This window comes from Leptonychotes weddellii, chromosome 3, assembly GCF_054177405.1.
Source record: "Leptonychotes weddellii isolate Sample4059 chromosome 3, ASM5417740v2, whole genome shotgun sequence".
NCBI lineage: Eukaryota > Metazoa > Chordata > Mammalia > Carnivora > Phocidae > Leptonychotes > Leptonychotes weddellii.
Window position 1 is genome coordinate 146,450,057 of NC_138371.1, and position 20,599 is coordinate 146,470,655.

The window sequence follows — 20,599 nt, forward strand, 5'->3', positions numbered from 1 at the left end:
CAGCTCCCCTGCCCTCCCGGAACAGTGAGCCAGGAGGGTGCTCTCTGTTGGGACCACGCCCTCTGTCCCATTTCCATCACTTCTGAAGCCATCTATTACAAATGGTTCTTTAGAAAGATAAAAAAGAAAAATCTGACAATGGTAGTTTATGAATACTGAATGTGGCATATTTTCTTCTGAAAATGATTTGATCAAAACATATTAGTTAAGATTTATTTCATTATCAATTAATGTGGGTTAGGCAAGACTGGTTTGGATGTGTTTTTTTCCCAGTGTTAAATGAAACTGAACAGGAAAAACTGGAGGAACAGACTCTATGTTCCTTATTCCTTTTCATATTTACAGTTATTACTTATCAAAGACTAATTTTTTCTCTCTCCCAGCACTCTTCAGCTATTTGTTTATCATTACTATATGAGCATTATAGGTAAATAGTTTATCTTGCAATATTTGAGATTGTAATTTAAAGGGAAACAAAATTTTCTCTTGGCATCACGGCACATATAATGGGATAAAGTTGTAAGTTTAAACTTGAAATGCTCAGTGCTTCATAGCTCTGAATTTGAAATTCTTAAGGTGTGAGAATAACCATCTTGAAACAGACTTCAGTTTTTTGGGTTTTTTTCTAAGAAAAGGTAGAAAGAAACTTAATATTTTCATTTCACTAAAAGACAAGAAACTTTTTTTAAAAATTTAAGACCTGGTCAAAATATAACCCTGGAATTATGTAACTAGAGAAGCTTATGAAAAGGTTTAAAGATTAAGAGATAAGAGGAGGGAGACTTAGGATCACTTTATTTAGAGACAATTTCACTATACAAAACATTTAAACATACTTATATTTTATATCTTTGGACATGAAAAAATGCAGTTATGATTAAATCCAGGTGATAACTTTTACCAAGAGGGGCCAGGTGGTCCCTAAGTTAGGGGACATCATGCCACACCAGCAGCAGCCAGGAGGGAAGCATAAATGAGTAAAAGTGAACTAGAACATGCCATGGAGAGCAAGGCAGTAAAGGGCTCCAGTCAACTGTTGCATGTGAATAGCTAGCTGCCCAGTGTTCCTATCACTGTTACTTTTTCAAGTGATGCTTAAAATTTAGATTTTTATGAGAGTTCTCTTATTTTTTAAACACTGGAAATTACCTTTTTTTTTCGTCTTCTGAAAAACTTTTGGGTCAAACAACACAAGGTTGGATCAGGCCCTCAGAAAGCCAGCTTATCCCTTGGATTTAGAAGGATTCTACAGGAGCAAAGGATTGATAACACTAGGTAGGCAATCAATCAAACTGGAAATGTCACTCAGTAAGTGCACTGATATGACCAATTTACTGAGGATACAATGTAACTTGTAAGGATGCTACTATGGACTGAATGTTTGTGTCTCCCCGCACCCCCCCCAAAAAAAATTCAGATTAAAGTCCTAATCCCAGTGTGATGGTATTTGAAGATGAGGCCTTTGGGAAGTAATTAGGTTTAGATAAGGTTATGAAAGTAGAGCCCCCATGATTAGTATAATTATAAGAAGAGGAAGAGACTAGAGCCCTTTCTCTCTGCCATATGAGAAAATAGGAAGGTGGTGGCCATCTGTAAAGCAGGAAGAGGGCTCTCACCAACAACCCGGTCATATCAGCATCCTGATCTTGGACTTCAAGTCTCCAGAACTGTGGGAAATAAATGTTGCTTTTTTAAGCCATTCTGGATATAGTATTTTGTTATAGCAGCCCAAACTAAGGCAGATGCTTAACTTAAAATTACTGAGTAACTCTTGAAGTTCAGTATCTTTTTATTGCAATATTTACATTAATGTGTATTTTTAATCACATTAATGTTTATGATGATGATGTAATGCTCTACTTTTATGAGCCTTTTTGTTTCCTAGTTAGAAATGGAGAAGTCACTTACGGTATTTGGCCAGGACTGCTCAAATATTGTGACAGGCAGGGCCTAATAGGAACTTTGATCATGAGGTCAGCAGACAAATGTCATGGACTCTAGGCTGAACCCAATAGGGTTTTTCCTTGTTCTATGCTTCCTAAGATTCCTTGTTGCAAAGGAAGAGGCCAGCCTAGCCTCCATGAGACAGAACCAAGAGTAAGAAATCAGAAGGCAAGCAAGAAAAGGTAGACCACATAGAGAGACCAATCATGGGAAGACAAAGATGGAGCAAGGTACAACAGGAAAGGAGGAAGCTCTGGAGGAAGTCTTGGTACCACCTGTATATCACAGCATCCCTTACATAGGTAACCTTGGTGAGTCTCATAGAGGAGATGAAGTTATACAAAGAGACCAGGCAAGCACAGATTTGGAAAGACCCAGAAACTCCAAGAAGAACAGTTGTGCAACAGCAGATTATTAAATACAAGGATGAAACATGGACAAATTTTGGTATTGCCCTATATTTGATACATTCTACAGAACTTCTTTTTTAAAAATAATTGGGCACAGCTGTAGATAAAATTACAGTTCTATGGTGCTCAGGGGTGCTGCTTATAGTTGCCATTCTTAGCCTTTGCCTTTAAATGACACTTTAAAGACATTTTAAAAAGCATTTTTGGCAAAAGAGTATGGGGGCAACCAGGAGTAGAAAATTCACCTTTAAATGACAATCAGTGAACCAACAGAAACACCCTACAAGAAGAACAAGATAAAGACTTTCCCCAAGTCCCATGCCATTCAGTATATTTTCTCGAAGAGGCCATTAATACAGGTCCACATCAAAGTGGGTAGCATGTATGATATTCCTCCTGTGTCATCATAATCTCGGCATGACCTTAAATCCGTGAAACAGCATGCTCACATAAACAGTGTCAAACCACAGTATAAAACTGTACCACATTTGATATGGCCATTGCCTCTTTAGAATCTAAGTTGATTTTCAAGGAATCTTTAGAGGGTCATGAAATCCATTTTGTGCCTCATGTAATCACTAATTAGTCATCTTGTAACCTCTATCCTGCCCCCCTTTTTTGTTCTGTGTTTCCCATTGAGTACACACCCTATCTTGACAGGATGGTCTGTGGCATAACTTCAACCTTTTCCATGATAGGAAACTCCAGAAAACCTTTCATACCAATGAGTTCTACTCTGGTAGAAAAGCTCTTTTAAAGTCTACAAAGAAACTATGGAATACATGACCGTGTGAAAAGTTTTTCCATTATCATTTTGTTTCAAATGGCTGAATGAATTAGAAATAAAATTGTGGTTAAACCATTTAGCACTACTCTAAATATGGGCATATCTATAATGTCCCTTAAATTATGCTAGAAGTTTCAGGTTAGAAAAAGTTATAAATTATTCTCCCTGCTTATCAACTGCCTATTTTTGCTTTATATTATTTATATTGACTTTTAGTTATTTCACTTACTACATTTGAAGAAATTGTTTTGTACATTCATTCAAATGTCCCATTGAACCTTTATGTGTCAAGTATGATACCAAATTATTCCAGCCATATAGTATCTGTTCAGAAGCAGCTAAGTTGCTAAGCAAATGAGTAAAGAATTTTGTTTTGAATAAATACACTTTTTTTTTTAGAACTGTCATGGGTTGGATTATATTCCCCCCACCAAAGTCATATGTTGAAGTACTTACTCCCAGCGCCCCAAAATGTGAACATATTTGCAAACAGGATCTTTATAGAGGTGGTCAAGTTAAACTACCATTATGATGGGTTCTAATCTACTATAATTGGTATCCCCGTAAAAAGGGAAGATTTGGACACTCAGATACACACAGAGGAAAGGCAATGTAAAAAAACAAAGACATCTACAAGCTAAAGAACAAATTCTCCCCTTATAGCCTCAGAAAGAACCAAACTGTTGACCTTTTGATTTTAGACTTCTAGACTTCAGAACAATGAAGTGAGACAATTCATTTCTGTTGATTAAGGCGCCAAACTGGTACTGGGTTACAGCAGGCTTAGTAAACTAATACAAGAACATATATTTATGGTGTACTGGAATAAGCACTAAGTAAAACAGAGATGGTTTTCCTTTCCAGGCATTTGGTACTATCTGGAAACATTTTTGGACGCCACAACTTGGGGGGTGGGTACTACTGGAATCTAGTGGGTAGAGACCATGGATGCCACTAAATATCCTACAACATATAAGACAGCCCTCACCAACAAAGAATTATCTGGGTCTAGATGCACATAATGTTAAAGTTGAAAATGAGTGAAGCGTCAGAAGTCGTCTCTGTCACCTACTGTGACTTGGTTGCAGATGCTTAAAAAATCATGAATTTTGATGTTAATAGCTATAAAATGGAAACACCTCGCAGTACAAATTAAAGAAATAATGTATATGGTAGTGTACAAAGAGGAAGGCAAGTGAAAGCTAACAGCTGAAGTCATGATGCCTTTCAGCAAGAGGTAGTGCTGTTACGTGACAGGGCAGGGGTGAGGTGGGAGTGGGAAGGGAAAGGGTTATGAACAGAGGAAGGGAGAAGGACAGTCACATACATTGTCCCACTTTAAAGCCAAATCACTGAGGAGAGGTATTTGCGTACAGAAAAGACAATTTTACCTATGGGTTAATTTTATATAATTTTGCCTCCTATTCCATTAAGGCCAGTCTTTGTGGTACCTTTGGGAAAATTAGAAAGATGTGCCCCACTCTGGGAAGACAGTTCTGCAGTGGGTAGAGCTCAGGCAAAGTAAAATGTAGCCCTTCCTCCATGGTGGATACTATCCTTTCTTGGGCCAGGCTGCATGAACTAGACTTCAGTCCTCCATGGCCCCTTGACTAGGCACTTTTGTGTACAGGTTTCCAAATTGCATAGCAGTTTACAGGGACTGACTAGGGCTGTGAGTCTGTACATTGCTGTTTTCAGATTAATCTACAGAATCAGTTACACTAATGCATTCCCCCTGAGAGGATACACCTACCCATGGCCCTTGAAATGGCAGAGGTAATAGCTACAGCTGACACCCAGGGAAGGCTGAGAGAGCTGCATAGGGAGGAGGCAAAGCAAAGACTAACGGGAACATCAAGCAAGAACATATCCTCCATCACAGAAGGTAAGATGACACAAGCCAAAAGATTGGGATTTAGATGCATAGGACCTTACAGAAGTGTTGATTAAGGCAAAGGAGATCCATATTTCTCATATTCCCTGCAGTACTAGGAAATAGGATATGTCCAAGGAGGCCCTGTATTCTGTAACACTGAGAAGCTCGCTAATTTCATTGAACTAATTAAATGTGATGGTAAATTTTATGTCAACTTGGCCAGGCCACAGTGTCCAGACATTTGGTCAAACATTATTCTGGATGTTTCTGTGAATACTGTTTGGAATGAGATTAACATTTCCGTCAGTGGACTTTGAGTAAAGCAGAGTACACCCCCCTTTAACCAATAATGTGGGTGGGCCTCCTCTAATCAGTTGAAGGCCTTATGGACCAAAGATGGACCTCCTGAAACAGCAAGGCATTTTGCCATAAGACTACCTTTGGTCTTGAACTTCAACTCTTCCCTGGGACTAGCCACACCTCCACAATTGTGGTATGCCAATTCCTTAAAGTCTGTCTGTCTGTCTGTCTGTCTCTCTCTCTCTCTATACACCACATACACACACACACACCCCCTACTGTTTCTGTTCCTCTGTAGAACCCTAATACATTAAGCACCACTATAAATAATAAATTTAACATTTTTGATGCTAAGAATAAGCCAGGAAATATATCAGGCACTTAGCATAGGTTTTTCCATTTGAGACTCACACAATCTGGAGGTAGATACTGCTATTCTTCAAGGTATACAAATGAGAAACTGAGGCACAGAAACAATATGTAACTTAGCTAAGTTACTGAGCTAGAGAGTCTACCACTCTGACATCAGAACACATAACCTTAGCGATGGTGCTTTCATAGTCAAAGCCAGGTGCCGAGCTATGCCCAGGGGATAAATGGTAAGGTTGGCATGGCATTAGAGGTATATGAAATAAATCTAGCCCTGTAGTAAGTGCCCCATAAATGTTTGTTCAGCTACAGTAAAGCATAGGACATTAGGCCATCAAGTTAAACAAGAACCAAATTTTGATGAAGTAAATATCATAAACTACTGTTTTAGATACTCTACTATTCCTGTGTCAGAAAAAGGCAGGGCAGAGTGGGCACCAAAGCCCAAAGTGGCCATTTTCCTACAGTATGTATGTATATTCATATGTTGTATGGACCAGGTATAAAATTTTAAAGAGACATTACATTGCATATAGAAGGGGCTCTACCTTACATCTGGAAATTACTGAGCCTTTGGAAAGAGTGATGCTCAGATAGTGTAATGTTAGTCTCTAGAGAGAAAAATGAACTAGATTTGTTTTTTAAAATTTTTTCTCTTGTATATTTCAAGGTTTATAACTCCCAGAGAGATTCGTGTGCATCTCTGCTTGAACGCAGGCTCATTATGTTTGGAACAAAACTGGAGCAATGTGTCCTGCAGGTGTGATGTTTTTTCAAGCAAAACCATTAGTCCACCAGGACTTGCCCATTAAGCGTGTGTCTTTTTACAACCAGCTGGATCACTTCCTATTTCTCATAACAGGGTTATTTACAAATGAGAAGCTGAAAGTGTAACGTTGTCTACCTCCATCAAGGTACTTTCTGTTCTATTAAGAATATATAAAAGTAAGCAACAGAAAGGAAACACATTTCCTGCCAGTTAACGAGATGCTAGTTAAGAGCCTGAGGCAAAGCCCAGGGCTCTGAAGCTAACTGGTCATTAACTGCTAGGAAATGCCTACAGAGAGGTCACCACTGGTGATAGAGGAGAGCCCAGACCAACGTAGGGGAAATATTCACCCTGTGTGATGGGATCACTGAAGGCTGCAAGACAAACGCGGAACAATCCAAGGAAACTTTTCTTATAGTTTTCATCTGAGATCAGTTCCATCATACTATAGCTTTTTCTAGTGAAAAGAAAATAATAACATCCTACTTTTTCTTCCTGGTTTTTTGTTTGTTTTTCAAAGCTTTTATTTTCTCTTCTTCTTTGTAATGGCAAACTCCATATGCAGGATGTGATTACAGATCTGGACCCAACAGTAGGAATTTTAATAAAAGACCTTAAGATGAATGTCTGCTGTTTTATGCTTCATTTTGATTATGAATTGCATACAGTGCTGTTTTATTCTGTTTTGACTAAGGATCAAAATGAAACCAAACCTCCGCCAAATACCTAACTTGGGCTAATCTTAAAGCACTAGTAAATTTACTCCCTAGAAATATTCACAACATGCCATTCCTACTTGATTAAAGATGTGAAAAATGAATTTTGGTTTGAAACAGCCTTATGCCTTGGAGCTGCGGCTGTGATATATTTCTTTTGGCTTTGATTTCCAAAATGTCAGCACAGATGGTGAACCTGAAAAGTAGAAAAGTAGTAGATGTGCAAGGGTCCAGGAAAAAGAAGCCAGAAGGTTTCTCCTACTGCTGAATGTCCCACGTTCCTTGACCCCCACCCCAACTCACTGTCTTGTTTCTGTGACACTTCTTACTTCTCCTCCTATGGGCTTTTCTTCACGCATTTCCATTTGTTTCTCCTTGACCACCAATCCACAGGGCTTCAGACTTCTTCAGACACCCCAGAAATTATCAACTGACACCAAAAGTAGTAAGGAACAATGCAGACAGTTCCCTAAGATCAAATGGAAGAACTAGGAAAATTTTACATCATTTACCCTATAGAACCAAATTTCTTTTTTTAAAATTTTTTTTGATTTTATTTTTTTTTAATTTTTTTATTCTTATGTTAATCCCCATACATTACATCATTAGTTTTAGATGTAGTGTTCCATGATTCATTGTTTGTGCATAACACCCAGTGCTCCATGCAGAATGTGCCCTCCTCAATACTTTTCTTTCAGACTGTGCTTGTTCTTGTCATTTACTAAGGCATGTACAGCTTTCTCATGTCAATCCAAGACTTTTTGTGCAATGACTTTAGAAAATAACTCCAAAACTTTTCTGAGAAAGCTGAGTGAGGAATGCACTACTGCCTATTGCCTTAAAACATCAACCAAATTTCACCTAAATTATCTAGATTAAAAATGTACATCTTATTGGGTTACAAGATGTTTTGTAATCATGGGTGGGAGGCTGCATGTCTTAAGAATGTACAAAGATTAATGCTTGTGTTTTTAATAAAGAAACTGTTGCTAATTTTTCATGATAATGGCCTCTGCATGCCTTTCTGTAAGTTAGGGCCTAGGTAAAAAAGTAAGCTAGATTCTAGTGGAGCCTAGTGAATTGACTTGCACTCATACAAGATAGCAAGAATGAAGACAGTCACTTAAAAATTATGTAAGTGGAGACAGGCTTACAGGAAGAATAACCTAGAGAAAATGTTATTACTAGATATGTATGTTTTAAGAAAGGAAAAAACCATTATAAGACAATATGTACAGTATGATTCTCATCAGAAGTGAATTAGGTACTAGAGATATACAATCATCAAGGACAAAACAAAGAAAAAAGTAGAGATTTTTAGACTTAGAGCGTTAACAATAATATCTTCATCATCTTTTCTCTTTGACTGTATTACCACTACTTATAGTTTTCTTGGAACCAGTTAAGTAGATTCATAACTGTATCATTTAATTTTGGTGAAACTAAAGGAAGATAAACCACACAAGATTACAAGAGTGTTTTAAAGCCACCTGGCAAAGAAACTACAGCTTGCAGCTAATACTACTCATCTACAATCAAGCAAATAATTAAGCGGCATAACTGTCATCTTCCACTCCCATATAAGATCTTCACTAGCCACATCACACTTTGGAAGCAATAACCATCTGATTATTCAAAATAATCAAGAAGAGTATTTGGAATATGTGTGTGTACACATATTTGAGAATAATCTCAAGTGCATTCTGCCTGAAGATATTAATGCTAATATAAAGCTATCACATTAGCAGATATAAAAAAATGAACTTCCAAGACAAAGACAGAATATGACAATTTTAAGGGGTGTTTAAGTCATGTCATATGCTGTGCAATATTTTATCAAATTTCTCCATGAAACCTTATGGCAGGTGTTTAAAAATCTCTTAAGGTTCTTTCACTACTTTGTGAAAACCTAGTGTCATGCACCAATGAGGAAACTTTTTCCTGCAATAGTAAGTGAATGGTAATGACTTAATGAGAACAGAGACACAGTCTAAAACGCCGTCAAAGATTATCTCTTTTTCAGTGAATACTGCTAGGAGACAGAAGATATTGCCAAAGACTGGAGGAAACAAGTCACATATCACATAGTGAAAGATTTGTTCCTTTGAATGAAACTATGGATTATGGTATATTTCAGCTTATGGTATTTGTTATGTGTGGTTTCAGTAATAATAGGTACAAAGAACTACGATTTTTGTGTGAGGCACTAAAGGTCGTTGCCTGTGACTGGATTGGAGAGGGGATTTGCATTAAGAACTCAGACATAGTCTGCCTGTGAAATTCATTCATTGCCTCATTCATAGAGCAGCTGTTGCAGCCAAGAGTTGAAACCAGCAGCAAATAAACTCAATAAACTGCTACAAGATGTCAATCAGGGCCCCTGAAGCGCAGCACCAACCACCTGCAATATAATATGAATAATATACCTTGGAGCTGGGCCATAGTGGAGCCCTTGCTTTAGGTCTGGCCCCAGCTTCCCATTGCAGAAGGGGATTTCTTCAAGTATGCAGAAATCTTACAATATTTAATGGCATGACAGTAAACATACACAAGTCTTTTGAAGAATTCAGAGATTCAGTGTCTAGCTCACAGCGAAGTACTGGACAGGGTTACCAATGAAAGGATGAACTTTTTATGAGGTTTTTGTTTTAGGAAATTCATGGTATGAAAAGAATATTTTGGAAAGTGATGCTTAAAAATATTTCCATCTTCTGTGGGATTTTTATCATTGAAAATGATACAAATAGGTCACCCAGAAGAATTCTTATTTGCACAACCGGAAAACTTGAAAATGGGCTTTTCTGTTTTGAGTTTCCAAATAAAGAGTCTCAATAAAGTATATACCTACTAGTTAAAAATACTAAAATATAGGGGCACCTGGGTGGCTTAGTCAGTTGAGCATCTTACTTTTGATTGTGGCTCAGGTCATGATCTCAGGGTGGTGACACTGATCCTTGTGTCAGGCTCAGTGGGAGCTGGTTTGGGATTCTTTCTCCCTCTCCTTCTGCCCCTCCCCTCTCTCCCTCTCCCTCTGAAAATAAATAAATAAATAAATCTTTTAAAAAATGCTAAAATATATTAAATCCAGCAGGTACTACAAGGGAAAACGGATAATTATTATGTTATTTTCAACAAATGCTTTAGAAAACTGGGGATGAAATTGAAAAATACATTTTATTATTTGGTAGACAGAACCATTTAGATCTATCTTTGTGAAAAAATATTTTTCAGCTGTAAAAGCCTTAAAATCTGGTATCAAAATAAACCTCTAGAACCAGACTTTAAGTTGCTACATCACGAAATGCTCAATGGAGACTTAAGAAAAACAAAGTTCAGTTATATTGCTCTAGTTTTAATAAATTTTGTGGGTGTAGTAGTGTTTGGTACTGTTAAGAAAATTCAAGATTTAATGTTTACCTCAACTTTTGCCAATCTTCCAAAATTTCTATTTCATGTATATTTCTACTATTCAATTATATAGTTCAATAGCAGAAGTAAAAAATGAATATATATAAACATGCTTTTATTTATTTGGAGCTCTAAAAGTTTACCTAATAGGATACATAATTTTTAAAATGTAGTCAACTGGTTTTCGTGAGAGAGGTGTTCAAACTTTAAACGTAGTAAGAGAATGTTTAAAGGAACATTAACATGAAAGGAACATCCCTTTCATATTATAAGGAAGCATATCTAAATCAATTTATTTTTTATATGGATTAGGTCACAAGTTAAAAATATATTTCCCCAGGCTAACATCATTCCTCCCAACTGTGTCATGCCTTTTTGATACACATTGTTTCTGCTGCTGTGAAGGTTTCCAGGACCTCACTGGTCTGGTAGTAGTCTGAACACCAGGAAAGCAGTGTCTGTTTCAGAAAGAGATCATTTCCCAAAATGAGACTGTGATCTCCAGAGAGAACCAGACCTTTATTTTCTTAAGCCTTCTGATAGATCATGCTTCTGTTTAAATACCAACAGTCTATAAAAATCACAGCCATTTATCTTACAATTCAAGAATTCTCTACAGTTGCCACATAGCAGTTTTATTACAGAAAAAAAATGGGAAGTAAATTTCTTCTCTATCCCCAAATTGGATAATGGAATTCATATCTTTCTCCTTGTCTACGTTATTTATCTGGGACTTCCTGGTAAGCACTCCGTACTTCATGTGAGCATCATATCGGGTACACAAAGTGAATATTTGACATGGGAATGGGGAGATTGTTTTCCATTTGTTAGCTAACAGCTGTAAGTGTATTTTAAAGTCACAGTTCACCATCAATAAGATCACATTTTTCTTAGAGGATTAAAGGTTCATTATATATGAGTATATACACACACACATATATATTCCTAAATGATGATAGGTTTGTTTCCATTATGTTTTGAAATTTTGAAAAACACTTTTCTTATAGTAAGTATAATAAATGTTCATTGTAAAAAAATATAAGAATAAAATAATGAAATAATGTGAAACAATGAACTCTCATATAAAATGGGCGGAAGAATAAATTGATAGCCACTTGGAAAAACAGTTTGGGATTTTCTAGTAAAATTAGAAATATATATCCCCATGACCTAACAATTCTACTTCTAGGTATATGCCCCCAGAGAAACCTTTACCACCAAGGACCAGGACATAAAATCATCTTCTTGGCAGCACCATTCATAATAGCTCTATACAGCCAACAAATAAAATGTCCATGGAAAGTAGAATCCATTATTGTAAGTTCAAACATAGAATACTGTACAGCAAAAGGGGGACAAAGGAACTACAGCTACACATTACGTGGAATACTGCATAGAAATGTAAATAAATGAACTACTGCTACAGACTATGGGAAATACCAAAAAGAAATAGAAAGAAATGAAAGCTACATGCTTCATGGAATACTGTATAGGACTGAAAAGTAAATGCCAACTGCATGCTTTATTTATGTGGAATGCTGTATTTGTTCACATGGATCAATCTCACAATGTTAAGAAAAAATGCAAGTCGCAGAAAATTACTCCCATTTATTACATCTAAGTCAAGAAGAGAACTAAACTATATTTTAAAGATATATATATATTTTTTTAACAGTGATAAAAAATACCTTTATTTACTTTGTTGAGTCAGAGGGTCGTAAAAAAATTATTGCTAAAGTAGATATCAGGCAAACAGGAAGGTGCTTTAGAAGTCCAGTTACCTTGGAGTTTATTTAAACTAAGAGGAAAAGGTCATAATGTTTTCATGCAATACATACTTGGTTCTTTACATAACGATTATGGAATGCTGCACTTGTGATCCATACAAAACACCAACGTTTTGAATTGTTAAGAAATGTAAAATAGACATGGGTCTAACGATATATAACAAGTGAATGGTTATCCCAAATCAGGATAATGGTTAGCTCTTATCCTGGTCAGTTCATGCTGTGATAGCAAAAATACCATAGACTAGTGGCTTAAACAACAAACCTCTATTTCTCAGTTTTGGAAGCTGGTAAGTCCAAGAACAAGGAGCCAAAAGATCTCACTTCTGGTGAAAGCCCACTTCCTGGCTTGTACACAGTCACCTTCTCCCTGAACCTTCACATGGCCAAGAAAGAAATTATCTCTCCCATGTACCTTTTTACAAGGGCACTAATCCCATTCTCAAGGTTTCTACCCTTGTGATCTAATTACTTCCCAAAGTCTCTACCCTCCAAATACCATCACATTGGAGACTAGGCTTCACCATATGAATTTGGAGGTGGGGGGAGACACAACATTCACTCCATAGCATCTTTAGACCAAACGGACAGAAATGTAACTACTGAAGGGCACATAGGGTGGTTTTTAACTCAAAAGGAAGGTGTTGATAGAGTTATGCTTAATATATGATATGTACCTAAATAATCACAGCATTTGCCTCTATATTTACTAGAACATCCACTCAAAACAGATATAAATGAGAAAGGACACAAGATTTTCTAAGTCTTAGTAACAGGTTTATTTGAAAGACACTTAAAAAAAAAAACCTGAGGTAATTTCATTTAGGGATTGTATTCATCTGCAAGTAACAGAAAATAAGACTAACTGTAGCTCATTATATACAATAAATCCTGGGTTAGCAGTCAGGGCTGATACAGAGGCTTTGTGTCATCAAGGAGCAGCCTCCTTATCTTTTCCTGCTTTGCTGTTCCCAATAAGGCTTTTGTCTTCATAGTAGCATAAAACCTGCTGCATTGCAGGACATCACGTCCAAAATCTAGGCAGTAAAATCATAACAAACAACTTGAGTCTGTTTCAACTCATACCTGGCATTGCAGCTGCTATCTTGCCATCATGAAGATACAAGTCACACACTGAAGACAGAGAAGAAAAATAATGAGACGAGATCTTTGCATCCTCTTCCGTTGGAAGAAGAGGTGTTTAGAAAAGGGTATGAATATGAAAATAAAATATTTTGCTTTTTATGAGTATTAAGACAAATGGGGAAATCACTATGCAGATTTAAGGAAATTACAGCCTATAATTATTTTTCTTTCTGCTCTCACATTTCTGACTTTTTTTCTTCATGTATCCAGTGAATTTATACCCCCTTATAACCATTGAGAGGGCTGCAAGGAGCTGAAAGGGTAAGTAAAATCAGTTTCTTTTAGTAAGATCTCCCTCTCTCCTCTCTTTTTGAAAGCATTCTTATGCATTCTGGTTCCACAAATAATTTGATTCTGAGGGAGTAGGAGAACTCAGCTTCCATGCGGAAATCCAGAGCCCCTGGCTGTGACACCATTTGGGTCTATCCTTGTTCCCAACAAATCATTCTATCTAAGTTCCTAGAATGTGATTAATATCATGAGAGCCCAAATGTTTCATCTGCATAACGGTCTTCCAGACTTCTCCTGGACGTGACTTTAGGATAACTGTGATCTTCAGGTGCCTAATTCCTTTTTGAAGGAACAGGTATTTGAATTTCCACCCTTTTCACATCTTCTCCAGGATGAAAACAAAAACAAGTACACTGAAAGTGTACAGAACCCTAGAAATTTTGAGGTGAATACTTCAGAATTATCTGAACTCTTTCCATTTCCATAAAGACTTAAAAGCATTATGACAAAAGCATATGGTAAGACCAGTATGGGCTGTGGAGACAAACCTGGTTTTAAGTTCTAATGCTGTTATTTACCAGTTGTGTAAGTTTCTGAAGCTTCTTATTCCTCAATCTGCTCAATTAGGAGAATAAAACCTATTTCATAGGGTGATTACGAGGATTATCTGAAAACATGTCTCATGCTTCTCAAAATTCCTCAGAGTACTTTACTTTGAGCCAGGAAAAATCATGGTGCAGCCTCCTGGAACATAAATTTTATTCTAAGATTGAGGAGTAAGGGAAGTTAAAGTAATCTGACTCATAAATAATGTAAAACATTGATTAGATATTAAAATAAGCACATATCATAGAGCTCAAGATTCACATGAATATATAAGCTAAAACAGAAAACTTCAAAGAAATATGACTTTCAGTGAGCTGCCGCAAATTTCATGCTGCTCCGTTATGTATACTTTGGTGATAATTTTTAGAAGCAACATATGCATGCCTTGTGCATTGTCAAGTACTTAATAGATAGTCAACAGCACAGTAAAGAAAATTTCCTTATCTGGGTAAAATTTCTTTTTTAATGGAAATTCCATATGAAGTTAGCATTACATATCACACCAAGTATAATATATCCACAAAAATGAGTGCATAAATGATAATAAATCAGATAAATGATAAAAAGCATAATGTGTGTGACAATCAATAATCCCTTGAAGCTGGTAGACTAGGAAAGGAATGGGATTTCGGGGATCAAGAATTTGGGAGAGGGTTGCTAGCCTTAGGCAAAGCCAGAGGCTATTTGTTCCATATAATCATTTGCTTTCTAACATAGCTACCCATGACTTCTTTACCAAAATATGTACAGACATTGGTTGGTGACAACATACAGATACACTGACTTGCTAATAAACTCTTAACTTGGTAACTCGGTGCTTAAAGGAATAGGAGAAATGTGCACCTTTCTCTTTTTATCCTTTGTATCATCTTCACAGATATAGCAAGTAACTCTAGATTAGTTTTACAGTTTTGTAAGTAGCCATAGAAAGCAATGTTTTCAAAGAGGATTGCAATTTATTAGAACATAATACAAAATTCAGCTGGGTCAACTCAATTTTTCTGTTAAATATAATAAAGTATTTCAGTGAAATTGAATAGAATATTTTTTTTAAAAGATAGCAGAGAGCTTCTATTTAGTAAAAGTAAATATTGTTTCTAGAAACTTTTGCTTCAGGTATCTGTGAACTGTTTCTTTATGTGTGTATCCCAGGCTGGCCCTTATGTAAAATGAATTGTGTATTGTGGGTGGTAGGCAAAGCTTGAGAGCCTCTGATGGAAAGTACCCATCGGTTTTATAGATAATGAGACTGAAGCCCAAGGGTTTATAGGCTTTGCACAAGCCAGCTGTGATTTTTTTGTTAATGTTAGGCCTTAAAGTAATACTCAGGTCTCCTGATTCATCCCAAATTTATTTTTTTGGTTATTGCCAAACTTGTCTATATCACCAACTAATCAAAAGCCTTGAAATCTTATTTTCTTTTTCTTTTTCTTTTTCTTTTTTTTAACATGAAGGGTTGTTTTTTTTTTTTTTAATCGAAGAATAATTGACATAAAATGTTATCTTAGTTTCAGGTGTACAACATAGTGATTCATAAACTCTACACATTACTCAGTGCTCACCACAATCAGTGTAGTCACTGTTAGCATATACTGTTATTACAATATTATCAACTATATTCCCTATGCTGCACTTTTCATTCCTGTGACTTTCCACACTAGATGCACCATGTTACATTCTCACCAGCAGTGCACAAGTGTTCCCTTTCCTCCACATCCTCATCGGCACTTGTTATTTCTTGTTTTGTTTTGTTTTGTTTTAAGGAAACACCTTAGTGCTATTTAAATAAGCACCAAAAATTTTCACGTTAAAATACTTTCATTTGGAAAAATATGAGAAACTAGGTTTCTCCTCAAAGTCTTTTCCTCTTTTCATAAAAAGTTTGTGGTAGGCAATCTCTGAGATGGCCCCCAAGGATCCACCTTCTGGGATTCATGCCCTTGTGTAATCCCCTGCCCTTGAGGCTGGGCTAGACCCAGCTGCTCACTTCTAATGAATAGAATGCAACCAAAGTGATGTTACTTCCAAGGTTAGATTCAAGGAGACTGAAACTTCCATGTCGCTTGCTCTTTCTCTTCCTTGCTCTGATAAAGCCAGCCTCTCCCTGTTAACTGCCCAATGGAGTGGCCTATGAGGGAATGAATTGAAGGAACCTCAAGGAACACCATTAGGCGACTAAGGCCCTCAGTCCAACAACTGGGGAAGAACTGAATCCTGCTGACAACCACATGAGTGAGCCTAGGAGCCTCCTGCTCCAGTAAGCAGGTGTGGAGACCACAGCTCCAACCCATACCTTCATTACAGTCTCATAGCAGACCCTGAGCTAGAGGACCCATCTCAGCTACCTATCAATTCTTGACCCACAGAAGCTGTAGAAAGTAAATGTTTGTAGTTTCAAGCTGCTAGGTTTAGGGTAATTTGTTATGAAGCAATAGAGAAGTAATACACCATTTTCCCCCCATTGGCATATGAAAAAAAAATAGGTAAAATAGTGATGATTTTTCCCACCAATAAAAGAAATGGTCACAGTGGCTTTTAACACAAATAACCTCAGGGGTAATGTGATTTCCAAATTTTTAAAAAATATACACACAAGTATTGATAAAGACAGAGAAATTAGAAAACCTCATACATTGCTGATGAGGATACAAAATGGCACCACCACTGTGGAAAAAAGTTTGAGATTTTCTCAAAGAGTTACACATAGAATTCCCATTGAATCTCAGCAATTCTATTCCTGGGTACACACCCAAGAAAATTAAAAACATATGTCTATACAAATACTTACATATGAATAATGTTTCTATGAGCATTCCAACAGTCAAAAAGTAGACAAAACCCAAGTGCCCATTAACAAATGGAGGGATGAACAAAATGTGGTCTATCCATACCATGGATTATTATTCAGCCGTAAAAAGGAATGAGGTACCAATATATGCTTACAACATGGGTGAACCTTGAAAATGCTAAGCTAAATGAAAGAAGTCAACACTAAAGGCCCCACATTGTATGATTCAATGTATATGAAGTGCCCCAAATAGGCAAATCCACAGAGACAGAAAGTAGATTACTAGTTGCCAGGGCTGGAGCGGGTAGGGAATGTGGTGTGACTGCTTAATGAGTATTGGTGAAAATATTCTGGAAATAGTGAATGGTTGCACAATACCAAATATACTAAAGACCACCTGAATTGCACACTTAAAAGTTAAAATTGTGAATGTGATGTTATGTGAATTTTATCTCAATTCCTTTAAAAAAGCAATAGGAGATGATGGAATGATATAAGGGGTAAGGGAATGAAGGAAAACTGAGGGAAAGAATTCTGTATTATTGATTCTTCTCCGAAACAACTGCTGTTGGCTTGGAGCAGTCACTAATCCAGTGAAGACCAGCAGTGCCAATCAGTAAGCTGATTCCATGGGGATAACGCATCTGCTTCATCACACTACCACAACAGTAACTACTTCCTGGCAGGAATGTATCCTATCCTATGTTCTCATTAAACGGCAAACCCACTTCTTCCTTAAGCCATCCAAACTTTTTTTTTTTCTTTTCATCTTCACAGGCTAGAGACTTATTTTCTCATTTCTTCCCATGTAAGATTTTATAGGGGTCAGACATTTTATTCTTTCCAAATTATTCCCTAATGGAATTTTGTAGATAACCTACTAGATAGGAAATTCTTTGAAGTGCTTGAGGAAAAATTAAAAGCCTGTCATTAGGTCATAAAAGGAGAAAGGAACATTCCTTTGAGCAGAAGCATTTAATCAGGATCCCAGATAGAAGAAAATTTGATGTGTAAAGGATGAATCATTTTGTTATATTTCAGGGAGGAGTGCTCTGAAGCTGAAACAATTTATTAGGTTTTTGCAAACTTTAAGTATATATAGATTATAAATTCTCCCATGGCTAGTTCTGGATTCCTTCTTCCCTCCCACACCCCATACCTAAGCTCTGAGTCTAAGGCTGTTTCGCTTATAATTATAATGGCATTTTTTTAAGGTTTATTTATTTGAGAGACAGAGCATGCACCTGCGGGACACATAAGTGGGGGTGGGGCAGAGGGAGAGAAGCAGACTCCAGGCTGAGTGCAGAGCCCAGGATGACATGGGGCTCTACATCCTCCATGCGTGATGCCAGGCTTGATCCCAGGACCCATGAGATCATGACCTGAGCTGAAATCAAGAGTCAGATGCTTAACCAACTGAGCCACCCAGGTATCCCCATGGCAATTCTTCTAATTTATCAATCTAAGCCCTCACCATTTCTTGGCTAGTTTTTCTGAATAATTCCTAACTGGCTCTGGACTTTAAATCTGTCTACCAGATTAGGATCTTGCTCTAATCCCTACTCTGAAGTCAAATAATTTTTCTAAAAGATAAGTATGATAGATCATCTCAAGTATTCTTTTTCACTAGAGGCAATAAACTCTTGCTGGGTCAAACCATTGAGTGGATCTCAAAACTATTTGTTTTCCAAGGAAGTACAGAAAACACTAGAAGACAGAGAAAGGAAAGGTAACAGGAAAAAGGAAGAGGAAAAATGAAGGACATACTTTATTAATTGCAAGTCTTGTTTCAGGTGACTTGTTTTAATTACAGTTTAAAAAATGTTTAATTACAGTTTATTTAGAATTTCCGACTGTCAGGGTCAGAAAAGTTTGAAAGCTACTGATCAAGGAAAATCAAGGTTTAGGCTGATTTACAAAACCGGTTTCATCAGGCTTTTGCCTGCCTCTCCAACTTTTTTTTGGTCCCTCCAGGTTCCCTCACCCCTGTGCCTTTGGTTTTCAAAGGAAGTCTTCCCCTACCTTATCTGGCAAATGAGTACTTATCCTTCAAGAGGCAATTCAAATGTTTTCTCCATAGACAGCTGCTCAACTTCCAGGCAGGAAGCAACACTTCTTGTTCCAAGCTGCCATCCACCCTATTATAAGATCTCTTATCACACTGTAATCATATGCTGATACACTTGCTTTTCCAAGGCTTCTAAAAGGCAGAATTCTGAGCAAACACATTATCTGACTTGTACTAAGTGTTCAATAAATGAATATAAAATGTATGAATAAGTAGAGGTTAAATATTCCTATGTTTACATACCATTATACTGTCCCTTGATTAAGGTATTCCTTCAGAACTTTGCCATTTATGCCACAAAATTAGCAAGGGCTCTATCTAGCACCAGTTACACAGGTTGCGGTTGCTTCTCACCTCATGGTTTACCAAAGAGGGTTTAGCATCAGTGTAGGAAACGTTCAGCACTAGTTCTGCATCCAAGTGGCCATGTGCGAAGCCTAGTTCCATAACTTCCTAGCTGTGACTTCAGGGAAATTACACAGCAGCTCTTCGCTTCAGGCACCTCATCTGATGATAATAGTAAGGCTTAAATTATTTAATACCTATAAAGACCAGAGAACCATCCCCAGCACATAGGAAGGGGTCAATAAATATTAGCTATAGTTACTGCCCAAGTAAGAAGCAGAAAGTCAATACATATAATTCAGAGCTTCTACGCTAATGACTTTCAATTTGAGAAGCACTATTTAATTTATCTGAAAACCTATTTGTTCTCTCTGTCCTCAGCTCTTTCATATGTATGGCATACTTTCCTATCATAGTCACATGGGCCTCTTGTTGTAGCTCAGGTTCAGCTACTGTGGATGTTAACTACTTATCTCTGAGTTGTCTTCCAGGCTGTAGATCATAAAGTCTACATTTAATTCAAACCAGGTCAAACATAGTTCTCAAATATTGAGGGGGGGAAAAAAAACCCTAGTTGTTTCACAGGATGAGATAACGAACTCTTTTTTTCCTTTGGTCAAGATTTCATCTTTTTGTTTTAGTATTGCTAGGTATGTTGATTGCCAGTCTGTCATAGCTTATTTATTAATTTGCAGGTGCTATTTGTGTTCTATTCCTTACCTGGGTAATTGTCTATATAAGTGACTTTTGTGAGTATTCCTTGCTCTGAGGCCTTATGACTTGTGAATGTTATACTTCAATAAAAATTTATTTTTAAAAACCAAGCATATTCAACCCTATTCATGCCCTATTAATGTTTGTCTTATATGTCAGAGTGTTCTGTTACAGTATTTCCAGTGAGAGAGCTCATCTCAAACCTCTCCCCTTCATTTTCCCTTCACTAGCTAACCACAGTACTATCCACTCAATTCTCTAAACCAGAAACTACGGAGTAAAAATTGATTCCGCATCTCCATTATCACCATGAATACCCAAATCAATCAAGTCTC

At 37.0% G+C, this 20,599-nt stretch overlaps 1 pseudogene; it reads left to right on the plus strand.

The window, feature by feature from the left end:
- Window positions 1-2,164: 2,164 nt before the first annotated feature.
- Window positions 2,165-20,599, plus strand: part of LOC102726105 (glutaredoxin-1 pseudogene) — a 112,209-nt pseudogene continuing 93,774 nt past the window's right edge.